Here is a 27728-nt window from a genome sequence, read left to right as displayed (position 1 = left end):
ACAAAAAAAACAAACAAAAAAAACTAAAAATCCCTCCCACTTTTTTAAAGTCGTGTTACGTTGTGGTGCAGTGGTTAGCACGGTCACCTCTCAGCGAAAAGGTTGTGGGGCCGAGGACTCTCCTGCATGAAGACTGCATGCTCTTCTCGTGACTCTGTGGGTTTTTGTCATGTATTCTGTCTTCTTTCGACAAACCAAAGAAAAGTATAGCAGGTTAGTGTGAACACCAGTGAGTCTAAGTTTAACCTTTTTTTTCCTTTTTGAAAAAAACACATTATAATTTTCTGTGAAAAGACACAACACGCTGAGCTAAATGGAGGTTAATGAGATATGGGACATTATTGTAACCCTTTATGGGTAACACTTTATAATAAGTGCACACTATTAAGCATTAGTTAATCATCTGTTAAGCATTAGTTAATGGTTACTTAATTCTCTCTACAGCAAAGTATTTCTCATAATCAGTTAATAGTTGTCAAGCACTGTTTTAAACACTTTATTCATGATTAATAAGCTAATGTACATCACTTTTTATTAATTATGTTTTCATGTTCTAAAACTTATTGATTAATCATTTATAAACGCTACTCTGCATCCGTTACAAACCAGTCATTTTAGGATGTTCAATGGTATACAAAGTCATTGGTAAAAGGTAAGTAGATGGTTAACATACCCTACATAATACTATAAACTCTACATGTACTACACATAGTAGTTTCATACTAGATGTTTCATAAACACTGAATATCAGGGTTACATCGGTCAGCTGCTATATCTTAACAGATGTCTTACAATACATTTATAACTGTCACTTAAAGGCTGCCAAAGCTGTAACTCACTATCGACCAACTTCTTTTTCAATAGATTATCTATAAATACTCATAAATACCTTAATAAACTTATTTAGGAAGTTACAAACCATTTGCTACCTGTTAGTAAAGTATCTTGAGTGAGCCCATCTAAAGTGGGGACCATATATACCTTACAACCTATTTATAGATGTGAAAGTTTTTAAAGTACATTGTAACAAAAAATAAATGACAACACACAGGGTAGATCCAGAACGCACTGTATTTTTAAGATGCCAATCACAAAAACATGAGAACAATGCTTACAGATTGGACACACAAATTTCGATACAAAAATAAAAAGTGTCATAAACTCATAAACTATGAGCCAATATTTGAGGTAATACAGAACACGGCTGGATGCAAATTATATGACCTGTAGCTCTTTACATTAAGTTTTCAAATAACATTTTTAAAAAGAAAAAAAAAGCAGTAGCAACATTAACTTTTAGAATTATCTGTATTTTTTGGAAAAGTCATATATCAGTCTCCCCAATGTACCATTTTTGTGCTTTTTTGTGAGCCACTCGTTCCACTCAATAACTGTAAGGTGTTCTGACAGTAGTCTATCATTTCTGTTACCCCTGAGTCTCCAGATTTGCTCCTTGTAAGACCTCCAGGCTCTCTCCAGATGTTGGGTATGGGCACCTGTACGAGGGTCAACATACCACAGTTAACAGTCATACCCTAAATTTGGGAGTACACGATAGGCCCGCCATTCATCACTTATCACTGAGGAACCAATCCAGACATGAAGGGTAATCACAGGAACAAGATGTCTTCGAGATCTTTTCTCCACAAGTCGCAAGATAGGCCTTGTTTTCCCTCGATGTTTTATGCCCAGCATTCCAAAGATCCACTTTCTTCTTTTCCATCCCCCAGCCATTCTTCCTCTCCCATACTGATGCAGAAACAAAAAAATGAAGAAAAAAAAATGACTAAATGATACTATGAAAGGTTGATAAATATATAGATGTAATATTAAATTACAGTCACAAAAACTTACCTTTCGTTTGTGATTCAATTCAATTCAATTCAATTCAATTTTTATTTATATAGCGCCAAATCACAACAAATGTCGCCTCAAGGCGCTTCATAGATACAGAGAAAAGCCCAACAATCATATGACCCCCTATGAGCAAGCACTTTGGCGACAGTGGGAAGGAAAAACTCCCTTTTAACAGGAAGAAACCTCCGGCAGAACCAGGCTCAGGGAGGGGCGGCCATCTGCTGCGACCGGTTGGGGTGAGAGAAGGAAGACAGGATAAAGACATGCTGTGGAAGAGAGACAGAGATTAATAACAGATACGATTCAATACAGAGAGGTCTGTTAATACATAGTGAGTGAGAAAGGTGACTGGAAAGGAAAAACTCAATGCATCATGGGAATCCCCCGGCAGCCTACATCTATTGCAGCATAACTAAGGGAGGATTCAGGGTCACCTGGTCCAGCCCTAACTATATGCTTTAGCAAAAAGGAAGGTTGTAAGCCTAATCTTAAAAGTAGAGATAGTGTCTGTCTCCTGAATCCAAACTGGAAGCTGGTTCCACAGAAGAGGGGCCTGAAAACTGAAGGCTCTCCCTCCCATTCTACTTTTAAATACTCTAGGAACAACAAGTAGGCCTGCAGAGCGGGAGCGAAGTGCTCTAATAGGGTGATATGGTACTACAAGGTCATTAAGATAAGATGGGGCCTGATTATTTAAGACCTTGTATGTGAGGAGCAGGATTTTGAATTCAATTCTGGATTTAACAGGAAGCCAATGAAGGGAAGCCAAAACAGGAGAAATATGCTCTCTCCTTCTAGTCCCTGTCAGTACTCTTGCTGCAGCATTTTGGATTAACTGAAGGCTTTTCAGTGAGTTTTTTGGACATCCTGATAATAATGAATTGCAGTAGTCCAGCCTGGAAGTAATAAATGCATGAACTAGTTTTTCAGCGTCACTCTGAGACAGGATATTTCTAATTTTAGAGATGTTGCGCAAATGGAAGAACGCAGTCTTACATATTTGTTTAATATGTGCGTTGAAGGACATATCCTGGTCAAAAATGACTCCAAGGTTCCTCACAGTGTTACTGGAGGCCAAGGTAATGCCATCCAGAGTAAGAATCTGGTTAGATACCATATTTCTAAGCTTTTCAGCACCGAGTACAATGACCTCAGTTTTATCTGAGTTAAGAAGCAGAAAGTTAGTGGCCATCCAAGTCTTTATGTCTTTAAGACATTCCTGCAGTTTAACTAATTGGTGTGTGTTATCTGGCTTCATGGACAGATAGAGCTGGGTGTCATCTGCATAGCAGTGAAAATGTATGCTATGTCTTCTAATGATGCTGCCTAGGGGAAGCATGTATAATGTAAACAGAATTGGTCCTAGCACCGAACCCTGTGGAACTCCATAATTAACCTCAGTGTGTGAAGAGGACTCTCCATTTACATGCACAAATTGGAGTCTATTAGATAGATATGATACAAACCACTGCAGTGCAATACCTGTAATACCTACAGCATGTTCTAATCGCTCTAATAGAATATTATGGTCAACAGTATCGAATGCTGCACTAAGGTCAAGAAGGACAAGCACAGAGATGAGTCCACTGTCAGAGGCCATAAGAAGATCATTTGTAACCTTCAATAAAGCTGTTTCTGTGCTGTGATGAACTCTGAAACCTGACTGAAACTCTTCAAATAAACCATTCCTCTGCAGATGATCTGTTAGCTGTTTGACAACTACTCTTTCAAGGATTTTTGATATGAAAGGAAGGTTGGAGATTGGCCTATAATTAGCTAAGACTGCTGGGTCTAGAGATGGCTTTTTGAGTAAAGGTTTAACTGCAGCCACCTTGAAGGCCTGTGGTACATAGCCGATTATTAGAGATAGGTTGATCATATATAAGATCGAAGAATTAATCAATGGCAGGACTTCTTTGAGCAGTTTTGTAGGAATGGGGTCTAAAAGACACGTTGATGGTTTGGAGGAAGTAATTATTGAAGTTAACTCAGAAAGATCGATTGGAAAAAAAGAGTCTAACTTAACATCAATGGAACTAAGAGTAGCTGTAGATAATATTACATCTGTGGGATGATTATTGGTAATTTTTTCTCTAATGATAAAATTTTTATTTGTGAAGAAGTTCATGAAGTCATCACTAGTTAACGTTAAAGGGATGGTTGGCTCAACAGAGCTCTGACTTTTTGTCAGCCTGGCTACAGTGCTGAAGAGAAACCTGGGGTTGTTCTTATTTTCTTGAATCAGTGATGAGTAGTAAGCTGTTCTGGCTTCGCGGAGGGCTTTCTTATAAAGCAACAAACTATTTCTCCAGGCTAAATGATGATCCTCTAAATTTGTGACACGCCATTTCCTCTCCAGATTACGAGTCATCTGCTTTAGGGTACGTGTTTGAGAATTATACCACGGGGTCAGGTACTTCTGATTAGAGACCTTAGTTTTCACTGGAGCTACAGTATCCAGAGTCGTACGTAGTGAGGAGGTGAAATTATTAACAAGATAATCGACCTCTGTTGGGGTAGCGTTCAGATAGCTGCTCTGCTCTGTGTTGGTACAGGGCATTGACGATGATAACAGTGGCTGGATTATATTCTTAAACTTAGTTACAGCGCTTTCAGAAAGACATCTACTTTGATAAAGTCCACTCTCCACTGCTGCGTAATCAATTATTGTAAATGTAAATGTTATCAAGAAATGATCAGACAGGAGAGGGTTTTCAGGAAACACTGTTAAATGTTCAGTTTCTATGCCATATGTTAAAACAAGATCTAGAGTGTGATTAAAGTGGTGGGTGGGTTCTTTTACATTTTGAGAGAAACCAATTGAGTCTAACAACAGATTAAATGCCATGTTGAGGCTGTCATTTTTAGCATCTACATGGATGTTAAAATCACCCACAATAATTATTTTATCTGAGCTCAGAACTAAATTAGATATAAAGTCTGAGAAATCAGACAGAAACTCTGTGTAAGGCCCAGGTGGACGATAGATGATAACAAGTAAGACTGGTTTCTGAGTTTCACAGCTGGGGTGGACAATGCGAAGCATCAGGCTTTCAAATGAATTAAAAGTCTGTCTTGGTCTTTCATTAATTAATAGACTGGTGTGAAAAATTGCTGCCACACCACCCCCTCGACCTGTGCTTCGAGATTTCTGGTAGTTAGAATGACTCGGGGGTGTTGATTCATTTAAACTAACATAATCATCCTGCTGCAACCAGGTTTCTGTAAGGCAGAGTAAATCAATTTGTTGATCAATTATTAAGTCATGTACTAACAGAGACTTGGAGGAGAGAGACCTAATATTTAATAATCCACATTTCACTGTTTTACTCTTTGGTTCAGATGTGGATACTGTATTGTTCTTTCTTTGTGATTGTTTAAGTTGTTTGTTTTTTGTCTTTTTGGAAGCAGACACAGTCTCTATGGAGATGGGTTTTTGGGGGGGTAGCAGGAGGAGAGAAGCTGCAGAGAGGCGTGTAAGACTGCAACTCTGCTTCCTGGTCCCAACTCTGGATAGTCATGTTTTGAGGGGTTTAATAAATTTGTCGATATTTCTAGAAATGAGAGCTGCTCCATCCAAAGTGGGATGGATGCCATCTCTCCTAACAAGACCAGGTTTCCTCCAGAAGGTTTGCCAATTATCTATGAAGCCCACATCGTTTCTGGGACACCACTCAGACAGCCAGCAATTTAAGGAGAACATGCGGCTAAACATGTCACTCCTGGTCTGATTGGGGAGGGGACCAGAGAAAACTACAGAGTCCGACATTGTTTTGGCAAAGTTACACACCGATTCAATATTGATTTTAGTGACCTCCGATTGGCGTAACCGGGTGTCATTACTGCCGACGTGAATTATGATTTTATTGAATTTACGTTTACCCTTAGCCAGCAGTTTTAAATTTCCTTCAATGTCGCCTGCTCTGGCCCCTGGAAGACAATTGACTATGGTTGCCGGTGTCTCTAGCTTCACATGTCTGAGAACAGAGTCACCAATTACCAGAGTTTGACCCCCGGCGGGTGTGTCACCGAGTGGGGAAAAACGGTTAGACACATGAACGGGTTGGTGGTGTACCTGGGGCTTCTGTTTAGGACTACGCTTCCTTCTCACCGTTACCCAGCCTTTCCCCAGCTGCTTGGGGTCTGCCGGGGAACAGCTAGCGGGGCCTACGCTATCTTCGGCTGCACCAGCTACAGGGGCCTGGCTAGCTAAGGGTGAGAGCAGGGTGCAAAGCCGAGTCTCCAATTCAGTAATCCTGGCCTCCAGAGCTGCAAATATGCTACATTTGTTACAGATATCATTACTGCTAAAGGAGGCCGAGGAGTAACTAAACATCTGACACAATGAGCAAGAAAGTGCAGAAGGGACAGGTGAAGTAGCCATGGTGCTAACGGGTCGGCTACGAGCTAAGCTAGCGAAACAGTACAGAGACAGTGAGTGAATACTATAAATTAGGTAGTGAGTACACAGAAAGTGTGCTTCGGATGAAGCACGTGAAGATTATACTGTGAAAAAAGAATGTATTTAAAAGTTGTTAATTAAACTGCTAAGCAAATAAGCTACTCAGAAACACCACTGTGTTTGAGCAGGAACAGGAAGCGATACTATACCACAGAGCGAGCGAGCGAACACCAAGTGACAGCGCCACCGACCTGATGAAAGTGACTCTCATCAATCACAACAAACTCCTTTCGGCCACCAATCTGCTGACCTGTACAACGTCTCAATCTTTGAACTGCAGCCACACATATCCTCCTTATTTTTTTGGACATTTTACTAAGTGTTGTTGTACTGCCTGCAATGGTGTCATCTATCATGTCAATTTGACGTAATCGCAGACCCTGAGAAAATCTTGAGAGAAAAAATAACATCCTAACTTGAATAAATGCTTTTAAAAACTGAATATGAATTATCCTAATTTGAAGGTGAGGTGATCCAGTAATGCTGCACTAATGAATTAGACTAACACATCCCCTCTTAAGTTAGCTAAAGAGTTGGGATACTGTGTAAGACATAAATGAAGCTAAAATACAAAGGTTTGGACACCGTTTTGCATGTTTCCCTACTGTAGGGGTCTCTGCTAGCATACAGGGCTCTGAGAGGGTAAAAGATGACAACTTTGGAATTCTACTAGAAACAGTCGATCATATTTGTTTGTCAAAGCTGAATCCAACACAAACTACACTAAATTAGCGTTTTCAGCTAACAGCTACAATAAGCATAAAAGTTACCGTATGGCTATCATTTGTTAACATGACACTTGTTCTTATACATGTAATACATTTACTACCAACCTGAGAGTTTATCCGCTGGTCATTCGACATGACGAATGACTTCTGAAGTCTTAATTCAGCTCAAGACGCTGTAGATTCCCGTCAGTAACACTTTCGGTCCGCTAGTAAAACGTAGTTCTATTAATCTGCGCTCGATTACTCTTGAACCTGAACCGGATGTAAGTCCCAAAAAACTGAATTTTGGAACTGAAATTGAATGGTGAGAAGTGAATCTGAAATTATTCGAGAGCTAAATTTTTAAAGGATAAAATACTGTTTGAAAGCAAATTTATTCATTTTCAAAATATAAAATTTAATTTCAATTTAGTGATGATCATATTCAGACCAATAAATTGAATTTTGAACTAGGCTAATTCATATTCAGTTTGTAAAAGCATTTATTCAAGTTACAATTCAGATTCAGTCCTAGCAATTCAAATTCAAATTTAGCTTATTCATATTCAGTTTCTGATGGCACAGATTTCTGCCCATAAAAAAGCTACTCAAAAGAAAAATAAAATGCAAAGTCTGCCAGCAGAAAAGGGAACTGAAGAAAAGGGTGAACAACGGAGACCAATATGCTTGGTAAGATATCTATATTAATTTTCATATTATGTTTTTAGACTCAACCTCATATGAAGTGACACACTTACTGTAAAATGTATTAGTATTCTTTGTTTTCACACCAAAATTCTCCTTAAAACGGAGCTAACAGTGGTTTCATTTAAAGCGTGTGGTCTGGCAAATTAAAGCAAGTGAAGTCAGTTAGATTATCACCTTAAAGACTTGTCATTAACATTACAACTACACAGAGTCCCTTTTATCACATTTTTCTTATTTGATAAAAAGACACAATGGTAAATTGAAGGCTACAATTACACAAAACAAGGAATGACAAAATTTGTCTGCAAGTGCACATTAAGTTTAATTTAAACAAATACTTATTGCATATAATTAAACATACATATTTCATGTTACTATTTTGAAAATAGGATCTGTCGTGGAGCAGCACATGGTGGACACGTCAAACAAACCGCCGTCAGACACAAGTCACTTTTCAGCCATTCTAAAGTCTCACTTCAACGCTGGATGCAATTTATCTACAGGTGAGCTTAAACACTACAGAAAAAAAATCACGAAATAGATTTAAATTACTCTTTGTAAGGATTTTTTTTCTCTCAAGCCATACCCAACATCTGGAGAGAGCCTGGAGGTCTTACAAGGAGCAAATCTGGAGACTCAGGGGTAACAGAAATGATAGACTTCTGTCAGAACACCTTACAGTTATTGAGTGGAACGAGTGGCTCACAAAAAAGCACAAAAATGGTACATTGGGGAGACTGATATATGACTTTTCCAAAAAATACAGATAATTCTAAAAGTTAATGTTGCTACTGCTTTTTTTTTTCTTTTTAAAAATGTTATTTGAAAACTTAATGTAAAGAGCTACAGGTCATATAATTTGCATCCAGCCGTGTTCTGTATTACCTCAAATATTGGCTCATAGTTTATGAGTTTATGACACTTTTTATTTTTGTATCGAAATTTGTGTGTCCAATCTGTAAGCATTGTTCTCATGTTTTTGTGATTGGCATCTTAAAAATACAGTTCGTTCTGGATCTACCCTGTGTGTTGTCATTCATTTTTTGTTACAATGTACTTTAAAAACTTTCACATCTATAAATAGGTTGTAAGGTATATATGGTCCCCACTTTAGATGGGCTCACTCAAGATACTTTACTAACAGGTAGCAAATGGTTTGTAACTTCCTAAATAAGTTCATTAAGGTATTTATGAGTATTTATAGAAAATCTATTGAAAAAGAAGTTGGTCAATAGTGAGTTACAGCTTTGGCAGCCTTTAAGTGACAGTTATAAATGTATTGTAAGACATCTGTTAAGATATAGCAGCTGACCGATGTAACCCTGATATTCAGTGTTTTTGAAACATCTAGTATGAAACTACTATGTGTAGTACATGTAGAGTTTATAGTATTATGTAGGGTATGTTAACCATCTACTTACCTTTTACCAATGACTTTGTATACCATTGAACATCCTGAAATGACTGGTTTGTGACTGATGCAGAGTAGCGTTTATAAATGATTAATCAATGAGTTTTAGAACATGAAAACATAATTAATAAAAAGTGATGTACATTAGCTTATTAATCATGAATAAAGTGTTTAAAGCAGTGCTTGAAAACTATTAACTGATTATGAGAAATACTTTGCTGTAGAGAGAATTAAGTAACCATTAACTAATGCTTAACAGATGATTAATTAATGCTTAATAGTGTGCACTTATTATAAAGTGTTACCAATTTGGGTTGTTTTTTTATTGTCTTTTTTTATTTTAGACATTTTAGAAAAGTGGATAAAAGCATCTGTCTTCTCTTTGGACTCTTTTCTTTCTTTTCGAGAAATTCCACTTCCTCTTGAGATCAAACCTATGTTGATGAATTTGTTGTGATTATTTTGGTTCCACTTCCATTCTGTGGCACAGAGAAAATGCAAACCGGCCTTAATGCAGCACTGAAAAATGCCTAAATATCCCAACCGATAGATGTTTGCTTGAATCTTTAGGGAAAAAATGAAATAAAGTATATTAAACAAATAAAGCAAGCATCAGACTTATCTGACAAACAGTTGCAATGAAAATCTGATGATGATGACAATCTGTGATGCACAATATCAAATGCCGGTCATTTTTACTCTCACCCCATCAACCATCTGAGCCATTACAGTCACAATAGCGATTACTGGCTATGAGCTCTGTAATAGCACCGATAATTCTGCCATACAGCCCCCTATCCAAGCTGTTCATCCCACAGTATTTCAATTTCCCTGTTTCAATAACAGGCCAAACAGCCCTATCACTCAATTCCACTCTACCAAAAAACAGACACTTCTATGATTTCTTTTGCATTTGGTTGACAAAGGAGACAATCAACCAGCATAGTTCCAGTTTCAAAGTCAAATAAGGCTTTTAATCCAGTGTGGTGAACATACTCGGGCTTCTCAGCTATGTTTCATTTATTACACTGGCAAAAATAAAGAGTAGCATTTAGCTGTATCTTCATATCCCCTTTTAAAATATTGCTGCAATGTCTGTTTGTTTTTTGATAATACCATCTTTGTGGCAATCTTCCAGCCTGTATAAAACTTAAGTGGATATCTGTTGTTCTTTGTAAGTCAAGGGTAATTAAGTGCCACTTCATTCCTATCTTATAGCCCTGCTGGAGATGTAATCCATCTCCAACAACACCGCTCTAGCCTTATCTACCTCTAAGATGAAGTGTCAGATGATCCTTTTTTGTGTGCTGGAGAAAGTGTAACCCCCACTCTTATTCTACAAGCTGTCAGCTGTTCTAAAGTCCTGGCACATCCCAACTAATAACCACTTCACCTCGGGGCACGGGGTGCAGGCAAGCTTAAAAGAGGAAGAAAGAAACAATCGTATAAAATATGATGCTCACCTCCCTTCGGCTCATCACAGGAAGTGCAGCCTCAGCAACCGCCTATGCAAAAGAGCTGTGATGATTATGCAGAGACCAAAGAAAGCTCCAGGCGCAAACAGCTGGCCAGGCCTCACCAAGGATCACGCAGAGTCTTCTGATCTTTCTAATATATTCGGTAATTACTGATATGTGTCGACAGTGTGTGTCAGTGTGTGCGTGTTAGTGGTGAAAGCAGCAGCAAATTAAAGCTAAATTTGGCCTTCTGCATATACATCCATAGCCCTCTTATCATGATATATTTTTAACTAACTGGTATATGTAATGAAAATTAGGCAAAAGATGCCTAATCCACAAAAATGTAGATAGAAAACTTTCGACATGAGGAGAAGAGGCTGTGACATGAAGTATGTCCAAAAGTGTGCACTTATTTTCAGATAATGCCCTCCCATCACTGGGGGATTTCAGATGCTTGAAGCATACAGCACTGTGCAAAAATCTTGAGCCATCCCTCATTTCTCTATATTTTGCTGGAAAATGGGAAAAACTGTACACAAATCTAGTGAGTGCTACATCCAATATTTTATATGGCCTTCTTTATTCTGTAACACAATGTAAACTCTCTTGTCATTTCTCTAAGTAGTCTCCAGGAATATTTCTCTAGGCTTCTTGAAGGACTCTTTTTTGGATGCTGCAGCTTTTTGTTCCCTTCTTTCTCAAGATGATCCCACACTACTTCAATAATGTTGAGGTACGGGCTCTGGGGATGCTTTGGATGCTTTTACTGCATTGGCAGCCTATTGAGAATCAGTGCTATAGTGAAAAATAAGAAATGCTTTTCAGGAACTATTACAAGGTAGATCCAAGTCTGACTGCAAAATTTTAAAAATAGATCCACAACACCACCTAGAACATGCTTTACAGATAGCTGTAGACACTCACTGTTGTACCGCTCTCCTGACCACCTCCTCTGTACGTTAATCGAGCAAACATTTCAAATTTGCTTAGACACACTCTATAAAACCTGTTGCTACTGATTTTCAGTCCAGTTTATGTGAATTTTGACATAGTCCAGCCTTGTGTTCATGTTTCCTTAACAATAGTTTCTTGACAGCCACTCTTCCATACGGAGAGATTTCCGTAAAGAGTCGGGGATTATCCGAAGGGCCAGATGCATCTCTCAAGTATTGTGTAAGATCTTTAGTGGATTTTATTCCAATTTCATAAGGACGTGACTTTTAGGTAACGTTCATCTGCCGTAGATAGTCTTTTTTTTTTTGTTTTTTTTAGGCCTGCTGCTTTTTCTATTGTCCTCCACTTGTTCAGTTTCCTCCAGCTTTCTGAGGACACGCTGCACACCATGCTGAGACATGCCAAGTTTTGGCTAATAACTCTGGAAATCACCTTTTCTAGCTGTCAAATTGCATTACTTGGTATAGGATACAATAAAAATTTGTTTAAAATTTAATCAAATAATGTCAGGCAATTTGCTAGTAACAAATTGCTTAAGGATACAATAAAAAATGTTTTTGGCCATGTTGTCTGTTATTTGTAGACAAGACACTAGCTCATTGCTTAAATTACACACCTTTTTTATGCTTTAATAATTCATAGTTGAGTGTCAAATGTCTTAACAAAAAAACAAACAAACAAACAAACAAACCAAAAATAACATTCCTGTGAAAGTGATCCAGTACAAGGATTGGACCAAAAACAGGTGAAAAAGTCACCAAAGAAACCCATTAAAACACCTTTAGAAAACCTCAGGACCATTTTCTTTAAATTATGAGAATGTCCGGGTCTTTGGAAACAAAAAAATACAAAAATGAAGGGTAGCTCAATATAGCACTTTATTTAACCCTTTCAGTGACCACTCATACAAAACAGGGTGAGCTCCAAATCCTTATTTTTCATATTTTGTATGATTATTTACAACCCTGAAATATGACATCAGGAATATAAATGGCGTTGGAAATGTCAGCACTGAAGTCATAAATTTAACCAGCCGGTGCTGGGCTATTTGCTCCATGTTTTAAATCTTGTTTGTGACATGGATCTCAAAGCATAGCTGGATGTGAGAAGGGAGTCTGTGTCTGGAGACCTTTTGAACCTTTGCAACTGAATATGAAACAGCTTACATGAGACTCAAGATCTCCAACCAATAGGCACCACTTTGTGTATAATGAATCTCTTTTAGGGAACCTGGCATCACATCAGCCAGAAAACGGTTTTCCTACCAGTGTTGTGTGCTGTGTTTGTTTCTGATGAAATACTTTGTTTTTTTGCAGATTTCTGTCTTGTTGTTGGTCACCCCATGCCATCCCATTGAAAGGAAAAAGCCTTGGTTTGAAGTATTAATTTAAAAATAATCAAAAGTCAGTTTCTAATAGCATACCCATGAAAGAGTTAAGTCAACTTTTATGCCTTTACATAGTGATCTCTTCATATATGTGTAAAAATTTGACCTTGAGAAGCAGCTCCTCAACTTGACATCAGCATTCAGCGCTGTACAGGAACATGCTGCCCTCTGGCTCACTGTGAATGATTCTCGCCTCCCATCTAATCCAGCTGAGCAAAGTTCAGCAACTGTTACATTTTTCTAATAGTCGACAGCAGATGTTGATGATTTTGAGGATTTGATTTTTGGATTAGGTAATGACAGCCTCTGGTTAATATCATTACCAACTCCCATTTCATCCCACTTGTCTAAACACCCTGACATCTGGGCTGATGATGATGACACAGGAAATATGTTTTCCTTTTACGAATCACCTTCCTACTCCACTCATGAAGGGGCTATTGATTGGAAGCACAAAGTGTCAACTGTTTTTTTCCCTAGTTTTAAACACAGTGGCAAACTTTCTCTTTGCATAATAATAAAAAAAGCTTTATGATCATATCATCTAGGAACAGATATACTCCTATGTAAAATTCAGCCCATCTATCCATCAACTATCTATCTATCTTACATTTCAGAAACTAAATCAGCAATAACAAAAAGTACAATAACAGAAGGCCAGTTAGAAACATATGAATAAAATCATTTGTTCATTTTATGTTTGATACTCCTCATTCTATTTAGTTTTTATTTGAGTTTTCATTATTATTATTATGGGCAGAATTCCCAGAGGGAAATGCTTTCGGTTCACAGGCCTTTGCTTTGTGCTAGCTTCAGCTAAGTGCAGGGCCATATGTAGGTGAGGGCTAAGACTTAGCACCTACAACTGTGAGACCATGGTTCTCAGCCAGAAAAGGTTGTAGTGTCCACTTATGGTTGACGATGAGTTTTTATCCAAAGTGGAGAAGGTCAAGTATCTCAGAGTAGTAAACAAGATGCCATCTCAGGGTCTTGTGGAGGGAGAATGGAACAGGAGACTGACAGGTGGTTTGTTGAGGTGTCTACAATGATACCGACTCCTTACTATTCTCTTGTCGCAAAAGGAGCACTGAATATTAAGACATAGGTGAGGGTATGATTGTAGATCTGAGGTAAATCATCAGCTTTGTTCATGAAAATAAGCATCCTTTGAGGCGTTGCTGGGCTCAGTCATTTTGGAGTGGTTTCTTCACCTCAAAATTAGGATTGATGGTAAGGGTAAGATGCAGCTAAGATGCCTCCTGAACACCTTCGGGGAGGTGTTTTTAGGCATGTCCTACCGGAAGGAGATCCAAGGAAAGACCCACCACATGCTGGAGACATGATATCTCGTGGTTGGCTTTTGAATGCTTCATTGCCTTCCCAGCAGAGCTCTGCTGGAGGAGGTGGCTGGGCAAACAAACAATCTGAGTACTACTCAGATTTCTCAGTGAGAAAAATGAGAACACAATACACTGGTAGTGTCTTGTTGAGTAGACTGTGTACTCGCCTATCCCACATAGTACTTATGGTTATTGTTATGGCATTACTACACATACACTGTTTTTCTCATTATCTATTCCAATATCATATTTTAGCAGATTATTTTAATTCTACATAGACTAATAAATAAATGTGAGAATTAGGTTCATTTCCTCTATGATCTCTGTATGATCAGATTTCTTTTTGCAACCCCCTGCTTAACATTAGGAAAAACAGAAATTAGAAATGAAGTTTAGGCATTTCATATCAGCTTCTCTTTTCAAACCTGAAATTTATGTCCATCTTGAAAAAAAAGCTATGACGTGTCTGTCCTAACCAGAGGAAAATACCTCTACCACAAGGTCAAATAGTTATCAGATGGAGAGAATTGCAAGAAGAACATAAAACAGATTGAACATAAAAGGTAAAACAGTAAGAGACCTTGGGAGTTTGTTGAATAGATCTACAAGCTGAAGGGAAAAAGCTCCATGAGCATGAGTGAAAAGTCTCCGTATTCTTATTCGACTTCTATGTAATTTTTCAAATATACCACATGTATACAAGTGATCTTTTATTACAATCCTGTGACCATTTCTGTGAACATATGGTAGAAGGGTAACTCATCTATATATATATTTTCGGTTTACAGATCCTCTTTGTCAGAACACATAGAAACTACGGTGATACATTATACAGACAGACAGACAGACAGACAGACAGACAGACAGACAGATAGATAGATAGATAGATAGATAGATAGATAGATAGATAGATAGATAGATAGATAGATAGATAGATAGATAGATGACCACTATCAAAACTCAGCATCAAATGTGTTTTTACACATACTGTATAATTGCTTACATCTCTGTCCAGAAGAGCGGCGTCCTAGGAAGAGCAAAGATACTGCACAGGACCTTCAAGCTCCCAGACCTCTGGCAGAAGACCCAAGCTTGGTGGATAGAAACCCACAGGGGTGAGAGGGGCTTTTTTGGGGGGACTAGAACGAAGACAGCTTGTTATTGATATTGTGATATATTGATATCCCACACTGGCTGATAATATATATATATATATATATATATATATATATATATATATATATATTTCCAGTTTCTTTTTTAACTGCCCCAATTCAAACAGGTGCATTTTCAAATCTACTCATCTAATCTACAGTGGCATTAACCCCCCCCCCCCCCAAAAAAAAAAAAAAAAACAAAAACAAAAAAACCCCAAAAAAAACAAAACAAAACTGAGCCCATGGACTCCATCTTATCAAATTTGGACATTTACTCCACTCTGATCGAGCATGATATAGTGATGCAAATAAAGGTTTCATTAAAAAGTTTTCTTTTCTTATGTATTTTAAGAAACTGTCCAAATAATTAAGTTTATCATTGCTGCTCTGACAGGGTAAGGAAGGAAAAACTGCTTGCCCAATAAAATCTTAAAATAGACATCAATTAAAATCAAAGTCAAAGTAATCTCATTCCTTGCATCTTAAAGAGCATTCTGTTGCATACATTTGTCTCATTGTCTGTTTGCACATTTTTTTAAATGACCGCCATCTTGTGGTCTCAGTTGGCTAGTATTATGGGGCGATCGTGGCTCAAGAGTTGGGAGTTCGCCTTGTAATCGGAAGGTTGCCAGTTCGAGCCCCGGCTTGGACAGTCTCAGTCGTTGTGTCCTTGGGCAAGACACTTCCGCCGTTGCCTACTGGTGGTGGTCAGAGGGCCCGGTGGCGCCAGTGTCCGGCAGCCTCGCCTCTGTCAGTGCGCCCCAGGGTGGCTGTGGCTACAATGTAGCTTGCCATCACCAGTGTGTGAATGGGTGGATGACTGGATATGTAAAGCGCTTTGGGGTCCTTAGGGACTAGAAAAGCGCTATATAAATACAGGCCATTTACCATTTACCATATTATCTCTGGAAGCTGGCTTAACTCCGCTTGCCTCTAATTCCAGTAGAATCTGTAGTGCCATGGACGTATCTCATTCCTGTTAACAATTGTTGGAGCTTGCAAACCTGAGAGGGCAGAGCTTTTTCTGGAAACTGAATGCATAGGCATTGTTAATAGACCGCTGGTCTTTGATAGTAAACTTTTGACAGACTTGAATGCGAGTCAAGCAACTCTAGCTTTGACATCAGTGTGCATTTTAGAAACAGAGTAAGTGAATAGGCCACTGTGTTTTAGAATGAGTAATAAAGGGTAACTTACAAATTAATTAAATAATATTTCATAGTTACTTTATTAACAGGTAACCCTCATCCTATGTTTTGGAGAAAAGCATGATGGATGTCTGATTATTTAATTTTATTTTTTGTGTCAGTTATCTTATGAGCTTTGACCTGTGCCTTAAAATACAGCATCTAGTCAGCTCAAAGCTTCAGCAAGTATACTGTTTGTGGAGTTCAGCTCAGCCTTTAACAATGTCCAGGGGTCCTGCAAGTGCAACTGTCTCAGCTATCTGTGCCAGATTCAATCTGCAGGCTTTCTGACAAACAGACGTCAGCAGGTGTGGCTAGAAAAACACTTCTCAGACATCCGGACTGTCAGTGCTAGAATGTCACTAGGATGTGCTCTCTCACCCCTTCTCCTCAGCCCCCACACTAATGGCTGCATCTCAAGAGTGCCGACTGTGAAGATCCTGACGACACCACTGTGGTTGGTCTAATAACTGACAGTAATGAGCCTGTTATGAGGAAGTTTAACAGCTGGTGTCCAGATGCAGTCAAAGCCACCTGTTGCTGAAAACAGTAGAGAATGTGATGAACTCCTCCTCGCTTATCCACATTGGCCCTGAGGTTTATAGTTACTCAAGTTCTTGGCTACTAACATATGCAATTTATCTCTACATCACGTAGAGAGCATGGCAGCGGCTGTTCTTTTAATAACTGCTGAGAAAAAAACTCCCAATGATCACATTTCACAAATTTATCATTAAATCATTAAATGTGTTAATCCTCATCTGACCATCTAGTCTGACTCCTGAATCGCAAAGAAAAGAAACAAACTTAAGGGCATGGTCAACAAAGGCAAGGTTTATTCTGCCAGCACTTCAGAGAAGCTCAAGCAAGCTTGCAAGATTTCTGCAAACCCGTCTCATTCTGAGCAATACCTCTTCCACTTTCATCTGGTGGAAGACTCAGGACCATTGAGGCCAACACAACAAGATATGCCAACCGCTCTGTTCCCAGAGCTGTGGCACTCATTAACCTCAATAGGCTCTCTGGGCTTTACAACTGTGCAATGGCCATGCAAATGCCAGTATGAAAAATATACTAGAAAGAATAGATTCTAATTATGTTTTTCACATTTTGCCCTTAAGTACATAAATATTCATACTCACTGCTCTTTTCCTTTCCTTTTTACATTATTATCATACTGCTTTCTAAATGGAATGACTTAATTTCTCTTCAATATATGTTTATGTGATTTTCTGGTCTGGATAGTATATTCCACATATGGGTACAGAACTGTGCAGAATTCTCGAGTCACCTGTTATTTCTTTATATTTTGCTTCCAAGGAGCTAGAATTTCTTCTATTTTCAAGTGGTCATGAGCAGTAAGATTTCTGAAGATTCGCCCTAGAGAGTGACTGCTTGACTCAGTTGAAGGTCAGTTCTTGTTTATTTCTCTCCTGTTTAAGCTAGTTCACACTGAGTTATGACTCATTCATCACTCCAACATTAATGAAGCACTATAGGACCAACTTGACAAAAGACAGCGAACATCCAATGAAGAATTTTGAATGCCGTTCAAGAAATTGATTCCTGAAGACTACTTAAAGAAAAGACAAAAAGGTTCAGACTGTGGTGAAGAATAAAGGTGATCATACCAAATACTGACTATCAAGATCATTAAATTGTATATACTATATTTCCATGAATGTTTGCTCCAGCAGTGTATTGTCACGTTTACATAGAGAAAGGCAGAAAGCTGAGACCCCCTTCCCCGTTCATAGTTATCAAAACTTATGTGATTATGATCATATGAGCAGTAGAAGATAGCAACAACAAACTGTTGCAGGAATTACGTTTGCCTCACAGAGTGGATACTGTGGCTCGACTGAAATAGAAGGCAGCAAATCAGAGACTTTTGGCTCCTTGCTATAATTAATTAATTAATTATAATTTCCTTTGACTCCAATTAAGTAATGACTTCATTAGTTTCTCTACCAATAAAATTTTCAAAAAAAAAATTATCACAACATTCACATAGATGTATCATGACATACAACTATTGATCTCTCTGAGCTTCTCTCTGAATTTCAAGAATTACTTCATCCAAACCATCAACATGTCTGTTAGACCCCATCCTTACAAGGTTTTTTAAAGATGCTCTACCACTAATTAAAGCTTAAATTTGAATAAATTGATAAATTTATCTTAATTAATAGGTTATGTTATCCTGGCTTTTAATGTTACTATAATTGAACAATTACTGTAAAAACCTTTACATGATCAAACTATTTGAGCTAATTATACACTTAAACTAATGTTTGTAAAGAAACTAAGACCTTTGAGGGTTTTTTTTCCTTTTTTTTCCTGGTCTGTTGTTTGAATAGCTCAACACTAGAAATATCACTCATAAAATATGTTCCAGCCATTGCTCTCTCTGTTATTTGCGGATTGGTTTTTATGGGTCCAAGAGCAGTTTTGCTTTGGTCAGGTGATAAGAAAGCGGGCAGGGGAGAGGATACATCTGTCTGCCGCTTGGCAAGGGAAGGCCTGGTTGTGAAACATTGAGTCAGCTAAATGTTTGAGCCCCGTCAGCACCCTGTGGTGCCTTTACAGTTTAATACAGAGGGCCAAGACAGCCTGACAGAGAGAGCTGCAGTAGCAACCTAATAAAACACACACACTCAGTTATGTGCCGATACACACAAGGGACAACTGTGTTGATCGCTCTATCTTAGAACCCTTTGACTATTCACAGTTCTTCTTTGGCAAACTGCAATATTAGTCAGATAATCCATTAAAAAGCACCAAAAGCACAAACAAAATGGAAAAGTCCACACAAGCTGGTGGCTGAAACCATTGCATTTGAGGTTTAGTATTGTCATTTCCTGGAGCTGGAGGATAAGATGTGATCAAGTTAAAAGTAGAGTTGTCACGATCCTGGGTCTTATCACCCAGGGGTTTCATTTTCTTGTGTTTTGTCATTTTGTATTATGGTTTGAGTCCACTTCTTAGTTTAAAGTTTAGTCCAAGTCCTTAGGTTGTTATGTTTAGCTTTTGGTTGTTAGATCCTCCCCGTGTGTTCCCACGTCCCTTATTACCTTCTGGGTATTTATGTCAGAATCTTCCCCTGTTCCGTATGGCATCGTCCCTCATGGTTGTGTGCATTTCCTCATGTCTTCCCTGTGCCTCAGCTTTAGTTTCTCACAGTATAGTTTTGTATCGCTCCTCGTGTTCCTGTTAAATAAAGCCGTGCCTTTTGAGTTTATCCCCATGCATTGTGAGTCCTGCATTTTGGGTCCAATCTCTTGCCTGCACACAGTGATTCTTCACAGGAGTGTTGACAACTGGAAAGCTGTTTATTTATATTTTTTTCACTTGGATCGGTTTTGTGGATACAGGATACACTTCTTTTTCTATGAATACTCAAAACACTCACATTCATACAACGCTGTCATGCAGAGTCACACAGTAAGGAATTTGTGGTTCAGTATCTATTCCTGAGACACAAGGCATTGAACCCCCTGTTTTCTGATTGATAACATGACTGATAGCAAATTACTACTGGGCTCAAATTCAAGTCTATTTTTATATGAAATCATGTGGTGGAATTATAATGCTGCTGAAAATAATTTGCCTTGTGCCTTTCCAAACCAGTAGCACAACCACACTCACACAAAGCAATACCCCAGTTTCCCCCAGCATATGTCGATGAATCTGCACAGAGTTTCCTGCCAGTGGCACAGTTTCAATAGCAAGCCACAGGCCATCCACATGACGTATCCCCCCTCTCCTCTTTTTTGTATTCTGTAGAGTTATGTGCTTACTCATCCTTTGTATCTTCAGCAAAGCTTGTGTTTTATGTTCTGCTGGAAATATGAGCAGGAATTAAAATTACTCAGCCAGCTGGTGCAGTTATTGTCATGGAGTCGCAATTGCATAAGTTGAATTTCAGCTTGTTTGGTTAATTTTTACTCTTTTGCGACTCTTTTTTGTGTCTCTCACTGCTGTAATGTATGCACATAATTGTGCAAACAAGGCATGAAGAAATCTCCTACTTGAGGCATTGGTTTATCAGCTTGTCTGGTCTGTGATTGAGTTTGCTAATGGATTCTCAAGAGGTCTGGCAACTATCACACAGGCTTGACTGGAATTTGCACAAGTAGCATTAATGAAGTGTTATACACAACCTTGTTCTCTCAGTATTGGAGTAACTTGACTGCACATGGCTTCTGACTAGTGGGGAAAGTACTATAATTCACCGTTTCAGCTCTTTACCAACATGTCAGCTTCTTAGTGTTTCCTGAGGAGGTGATTGACAAATTAAACGCATGTCAACCAAGGGGGCTTATTGAAAGCCTCCTTAGCATGTCTAGTCAATCCACTGGAGGACTGTTACCTTGTTAAACCATACTGACAAAGACAACATACATGGTTGCTTATATGTTTCTAGAGAAGAGGAGTTTAAACTAAGTGGGTACATGAAAATGATAAAAGGATGGAAAAATGAATTCTTTAGTGTGCTGGGTACTGCATTTGCATCTTTGAAAGTAATTTTATACTCTGTACTATATATATTCATAAAATGTTGATCACATTTAGCTTGTACAGCCTGGGAGTCTACATACTTAGCATATATGAGATATATGTATGAGACTACACTAAAACTTGGACATAAAATTACATCAATACTTTTATATGAAATATTGTGTTATGATTCAGTGTTATGGATGTTTTGCACTGTGTTTTTGTCTGCCACACCAGAGGGTGGCATAGTTTGTGTCCTGTGTTATTGCTGTTATGTGAGTTCCAGGTGGAGGCTGACCATTGGTGGAGGACTGGGAGAGGCCGGCTATAAATGAGGACCCTTTGTCATGGGGCTGAGTGGCCTGTACTGAACAGGACTCAGGTGCAGAAACCCAGAGCAGAGACAGCAGATGATGTAACTATTATTTATTAGGCTTAAGTGCAAGAAACATAGCAAGGACAAAAAAACAATAAGATGTGGAGTTTGACGTGGCGTGGCCTGGGAAACGTGGCTAGGGCAAGGGAACGGGGCCTGAGATGCAGAGTGGAGCTGAGCAGGGAACAGTCACACTGAAGAGAGAAGATAGTGGAGTTAGGGAGGTAGTGGAGGCAGCTCTGAAGTGGCAAGTTGTAAGAGTAACAATTCTTACTTGCAGTAGGGGACATGGAGTGTTGAGAGGGGGGTGATGAGAATCCAGGGGAGGCTGAGTGGCGTGGAAAGGCTGACCTGAGATCAGATGGAGTGTGATGGCAGGAGGGCAGGCAGGTGAGGCACAGAGAGATTTTCAAAATGATTGCTTGGTATCCTGAGTCCAGAGGTGGAGCGTGAGCCAAGGTGAATACAGCAACTGCAGCACAAGAGAGTCTTGTTAACAAGATAAATCACAGCAAGAACTTGAAGCATAAGGGCCTGTTACCAACATGTGTTGATGACGAACTGGCAGTGAATGAACATCAACGTGTGGCTTAAATCCCTCTGGCTTGATTGCCTGCAATAGGCTCCAGGCTTGCACGAGCTGTAGGAGTTGGCCCTGCCCAGGGGCGGATCCCAGGTAAGTTCAGGAGCCTTACGGAAATTCCAGCCACCCACCGCAGACCATGACACCCTTCTTCTTTTACTTCCTATTTCCAACAAACTGTACATGTGTTCTGGAAGCTTTTGGCTGTGTTGTAAATAGTTTGTTGTAAATAGATGTAAATAGTTGTCAATATTTTTTACTTGGTAGCTGTAGGGGTGAGAAGCCATTTTCTTTTGGAACCTTTTCTCCTGCTTTTGGTTAGGGAGGCAGGTAAGAAACCTATGTTTTTCTTTTGGGTTTTTCTGTGTAGGCAAGCCAGTTGCATTTCATTTCTAGAGTTTTGTTTGTTGTTTTGGCCATGCTACATTTTGGGACTTAATAAACTGACTGGCTGTTGCAACATCCGTGGCAGTTGTTTTTGGTTCGTCTTCCTTGAGAGCAGGGAGTGTGGGGGCATTTTCCTTTTTTTATTTTCCTTGTGTTGCAGGCCGGTTTTCCCCAGGGCTGGGGTGTAACAATTGCTAAAAGCATCAATCTCATGATGACATTTGAGGGAAAGCCAAGATGTTTCAGAGGGTTTGAATTAGAGTCTAAAGCAGGCACGCGTGCCACAGCTGGCATGGGAAGGGATAACTGATGGCACGACCATAGCTGGACTGGCCATCGGCCCACCGGGCATTGCAATGGTAATTTTTCGTTTTTATGGGCCGATTGTTTGTTTGTTTGTTTGTTTGTTTTGTAACAGTGTAAACAATGGAAGGTGGTGGATTGGCCAGGTGCTGCCCGATGTGTAAAAATAACTCAGTTGTTTGGTGGTGGCTATGGCGGAGCTTCCACAGAGGGCCAGCAAGTGGATGAGGGAAAGGGGAGGCGGCCCAAGGCGGCCGCCGGTCTAAGTGTCAGGTGAACTGAACTTCAGGTAAGAAGTTATGACCTGCAGTCTATCTGGGTCAGATATAAACCGAGTTTAGGTGTAGTTTATTTTCATTGTGCTGACTTTTCACAGTCACTTACAATAACTCGTACTGCGTACTAGCTAGCATGACGGAGTTTCTATACAGCTGGGTGGATGCTATGATGTTACTGATAGTGAACTTTATTTTATTCATAAGGTTAGTTAGTAGAGTTGCCAACCGTCCCGTAAAAACCAGAATCGTCCCGCATTCAGAGAAAATATTACGCGTTTCGTATTGAGCTGAAAAGGAACACAGTTTGTCCCGGACTTCAGCTAGGATGGAAAAAGGCACAAAGCTGGATTTATTCTGTGTCTTTACGCTGTCAGCTGCCTCTTCTTCTCTCATTCTCTCCCCCTCCCTCTCCTGTTGCTACTTCAATCATGAAATTGATCAATGATCAGCTGATCGGCTTTTCTCTCTTGTTTGTTTATCACCTACTTTGCGCCAGAAAAAGGAAACCAGCGGATGTCGCAGTAAACAGCAGCAGCACATTTAAGCTTGATCAGCTGTTGTTAGAATTTATTTAATATTAATTTCTAGTATCAGCTGATGTTTGCTGGAGCTACAGCTGTAAAAGCTGCTGGTCATTATGTCGTTTTGGATATCTGGTGAGAGGGAAACATAAAGATGAAACCAGGAGATGTCCTTACTGAACCATCAGAGCTGAACAAATCCAGAATTGAATTCAAAATCCTGCTCCTCACATACAAGGTCTTAAATAATCAGGCCCCATCTTATCTTAATGACCTCGTAGTACCATATCACCCTATTAGAGCACTTCGCTCTCGCTCTGCAGGCCTACTTGTTGTTCCTAGAGTATTTAAAAGTAGAATGGGAGGGAGAGCCTTCAGTTTTCAGGCCCCTCTTCTGTGGAACCAGCTTCCAGTTTGGATTCGGGAGACAGACACTATCTCTACTTTTAAGATTAGGCTTAAAACTTTCCTTTTTGCTAAAGCATATAGTTAGGGCTGGACTAGGTGACCCTGAATCCTCCCTTAGTTATGCTGCAATAGACGTAGGCTGCCGGGGGATTCCCATGATGCATTGAGTTTTTCCTTTCCAGTCACCTTTCTCACTCACTATGTGTTAATAGACCTCTCTGTATTGAATCATATCTGTTATTAACCTCTGTCTCTCTTCCACAGCATGTCTTTTATCCTGTCTTCCTTCTCTCACCCCAACCGGTCACAGCAGATGGCCGCCCCACCCTGAGTCTGGTTCTGCCGGAGGTTTCTTCCTGTTAAAAGGGAGTTTTTCCTTCCCACTGTCACCAAAGTGCTTTTTCTCTGTATCTATGAAGCGCCTTGAGGCGACTTTTGTTGTGATTTGGCGCTATATAAATAAAATTGAATTGAACAGGTGATGGAGAAACAGGTTTACCTTTTAGGTGACATGAATGAGTTGAAGGGAAGTTATGAACTGTTTCTGAGAGACAAATAACACCAGGATCCTTTTCTAAGTAGCTGACAGCTGGTAACTGTGCAGGGGCGCGTCTAGCAAAGTTTTGCCAGGGGGCAAAACTTTGCTAGACGTAGGGCATTAACAGGGAGAGGGGGGCACAAATAAATACTTTTCTTTCTTATTCTTATTTAAAATGTCTCGCTTTTAATAAATAATTATCTGAATCTTACAACCAAAGTTTTTATCTGATGTAAAATGTATAGAAATCATACATATACCAACAAGACAGTGTACATCACTGTAACAACAGCATTTGTTTTCATTCAAAGGCTTTATGGCTTTAGGTGGGCCGGTCTCTAGTCAAAATGGCTGGGCCAATTTTTTTGTCCCAGTCCAGCCCTGGGCATGACACGCAGTGAATTTATCTGAGAAGGTCCATTAAAAAATAAATGGCCAGGCCAGCGGTGCACATCGCAAATTAGCTCACATAGACATATTAGTTGTGCCACTTCTTAATGAAGGTATCTTAGCTTACAACCCCAACTACCAGATTCAACTTGTAATTGGCTAAAAATAACTTAGCCTACCAGTGAGAGGGACATTGGTAGCTGGCAGTTTTTTTCAAGCGATGTTGAAATTTCCACATTCCAACACTTCAAATGCTTCAGGAGCTTTCCACTCAGTGCAGCATCAGCACCGCGGAAATACACGGATACATCCGTAGACTCGAGACAGAATTCACAATGCGTTTTTCTGGACTTTCAGGTCTATGGTCCAATGTTTTCATTTCTAATCAAACCAGAAAGCTTTAACGAGCAGCTGGATTTGTCTCGCATTAACTGGCTGGACACAGAGGACATCGTAATGCAGCTGATTGAACTGAAAACCTCGACTCTGTGGGGGTCAAAGTTTGCAGAACTACGAACGCAGCTGGAACCCATAGCTGTGCCTGTTATTGTAGCTTGCATTTCAACCTGCTGGACATCACTAGCTGACAAGTGTAACTGTCTTCAGAACATTGCAGAGGCCTTATTGACAGTATTTGGCTCTACACATCTGTGTGAGCAGACTTTCTCTCACACGAAGCGTGTCCTCAGGTAGCCATCTGAACGCTGGACACTCGGAGACCTGTGTCTCTGAGTGGGAGACCACAGATCACATTAACATGTGTATCTCTGTATTAACAAACATGCCATATTGGCCCAGTTTATTTTTCTTATCATTGTTGTGAGGAGACAATAAATAGCATTTGCATTTTCTGTTGTACAGTTCATTTGCTGTTATGGAGTTCTTGTTATGGATATAAAGTGTCTTTTTTTATTTCAAAATAGCTGATAATTATTTGCTGATAGCGGCCAAGATCTGCGAACAAATATAATTCTATAAAGTTGTTGTGTGTAACTGTTAATATAGAGCGTTATTAAATTTATTGCTAATGCAATCATATGGCACATAGACTTCTGAGGACATTTTAGATGGCACACCTCAACAGAAAGGTTGCCGACCCGTGGTCTAAAGGGTCATTAATCTCTTTGTATTTTATAGAAAACCAAAACTCTCATAGGCTGCAACCTTGCTTTTATAAAACTGAGCATTCTAACATGTTAGTCTAGAGGGATTGACTCACTTTTAGAGCTTAAGGTACTTTAACATTGGCTTTTTTTTTTCAGTCCATGAGGTTTGTACACTCTACAATAGTTTTCAGTCATGAACCCTTTTAACATGGGCCTTGACTAATTTGGAATGGAAACTGTATGTGTAAATATATTTTACATCGGAGGCAACTTTATGACCCAATCCTCCCCAGGAGGATTAAAAGGGCCCATGGGCACTGTTTCAAGGAATTGTGTTGAGTGCTACATACACATACAGTGATACTTGAGATGTTTTATCTGCTGCAAAAATAATCGCTTAAAGTATCCAACTGACATGCTATAGCGTTTTTGGAGCCACTGTGATACAAAAAAATATGTCTGATCTTGAATAAAACACCTTATCTATAAGAACATATATGTATATATGTACCTACTCAGTAAAAATATATATATAATCAACACAAATAAAATTAGTCTGGGCATTGAGCTACATCTTGCTTAAGTAAGGACAAACATATAGACTGTTTTGGGGAAAAAAAAAAAAAAAAGGACCGAATGATTCAATAAGGTCAGGACTATCAGTACATGAAACAAAAGTACACTCGAGATATTCAAACTCAGACAAATAAGCACAAGCTCAGTTTTTGAAATATCAGAAAACCCAAAAGAAAGTCTGAAAAGACGCACTTCATTATAAAAATAAGCCTGTCAGTGGAGTCAGAAGTTATTGAAAAGGACATCATCAAAGAGCTGATGTTACATCCAGTAATTGGTCCAGTACTTGTCACCGGCACTGTGGATTCCCAAGATTTTATCCAGTGCTGAAAAGGTTTCTTTGAGACAGAGAACGACTCTGTCCTGTCTGCTGACTAGATCATCAACTCAGTGAATATCACATAGGTAAAATGATTCAACAGTAGATGTAGGATTTTTATGCTGAGAAGTGCTTTAGGTGCCTTCTGTCTTTCTCCATGTCTTATTTTATGACTCACTTAGTCGTATACTATCATTCTGGAAAAAAAGCAGCACCACAGATTCTCTATAATATAGTTGAGTGCCACATAAAGAAACCATCCTCCAGGGCTGTCTTACAGCACTCACTTCTGGTTGGAAACAAGCAAAATTTCAAGGCAGCCCATGCTTGTGATGGTTTGCTACATCTGAAGGAGGTGTTGCAGTGTTTAAATGGCCTTTTAAAAGGTTACTAAATGCACATCCCTCCTCACCATTTTGCGTGAAAGCACCTACAGTTGACTGAGGGGGCAGAATTATTTTGGCTGTCAAGGTATTTAAGTAGGTCTCAATGAAAGGTTAAAGTCAGCAGGTCAAGACAGAAGCTGATGGATGTCGCCTGCCTGCAAAGGAAGGCACTTTACGAGCTACCAAAGACACATGGGCAGACATAGTGAGTCTGGAGGTCACAGTTGTAAATCTTACCTTTTTAGGAACAAGGACCAGCATACAGGGAGCAAAAACCAGGACAAGCTGGAAGGTCAGTTTTTCTTTCGCACAAAGAAACTAAACTACATGGAGTGTGATGAAAGTGGAATGAAAAAGGGATGGAAACCTACATGAAGTGGCTGTGGTCAGTCAACCAAGTGGTATACATCCATTTGTCAACACCACA

The 27728-nt window shown here is 39.3% G+C and overlaps 1 long non-coding RNA gene and 1 pseudogene across 1 annotated transcript in view; both read right to left on the bottom strand.

Moving 5' to 3' along the window:
• The window catches only part of LOC146492049 (uncharacterized), a 505246-nt gene that overhangs the window by 369901 nt on the left and 107617 nt on the right, over positions 1 to 27728 (bottom strand). The window lies entirely within an intron of this gene.
• LOC146492050 (uncharacterized) lies at positions 461 to 7418 on the bottom strand (annotated as a pseudogene).

Source organism: Neolamprologus multifasciatus, chromosome 23 (genome assembly GCF_963576455.1).
Source record: "Neolamprologus multifasciatus chromosome 23, fNeoMul1.2, whole genome shotgun sequence".
In the NCBI taxonomy this organism is placed as follows: Eukaryota; Metazoa; Chordata; class Actinopteri; order Cichliformes; family Cichlidae; genus Neolamprologus; species Neolamprologus multifasciatus.
The sequence above is the reverse complement of the archived record's forward strand: the minus strand, read 5'-3'. Positions and strand labels throughout refer to the sequence as shown.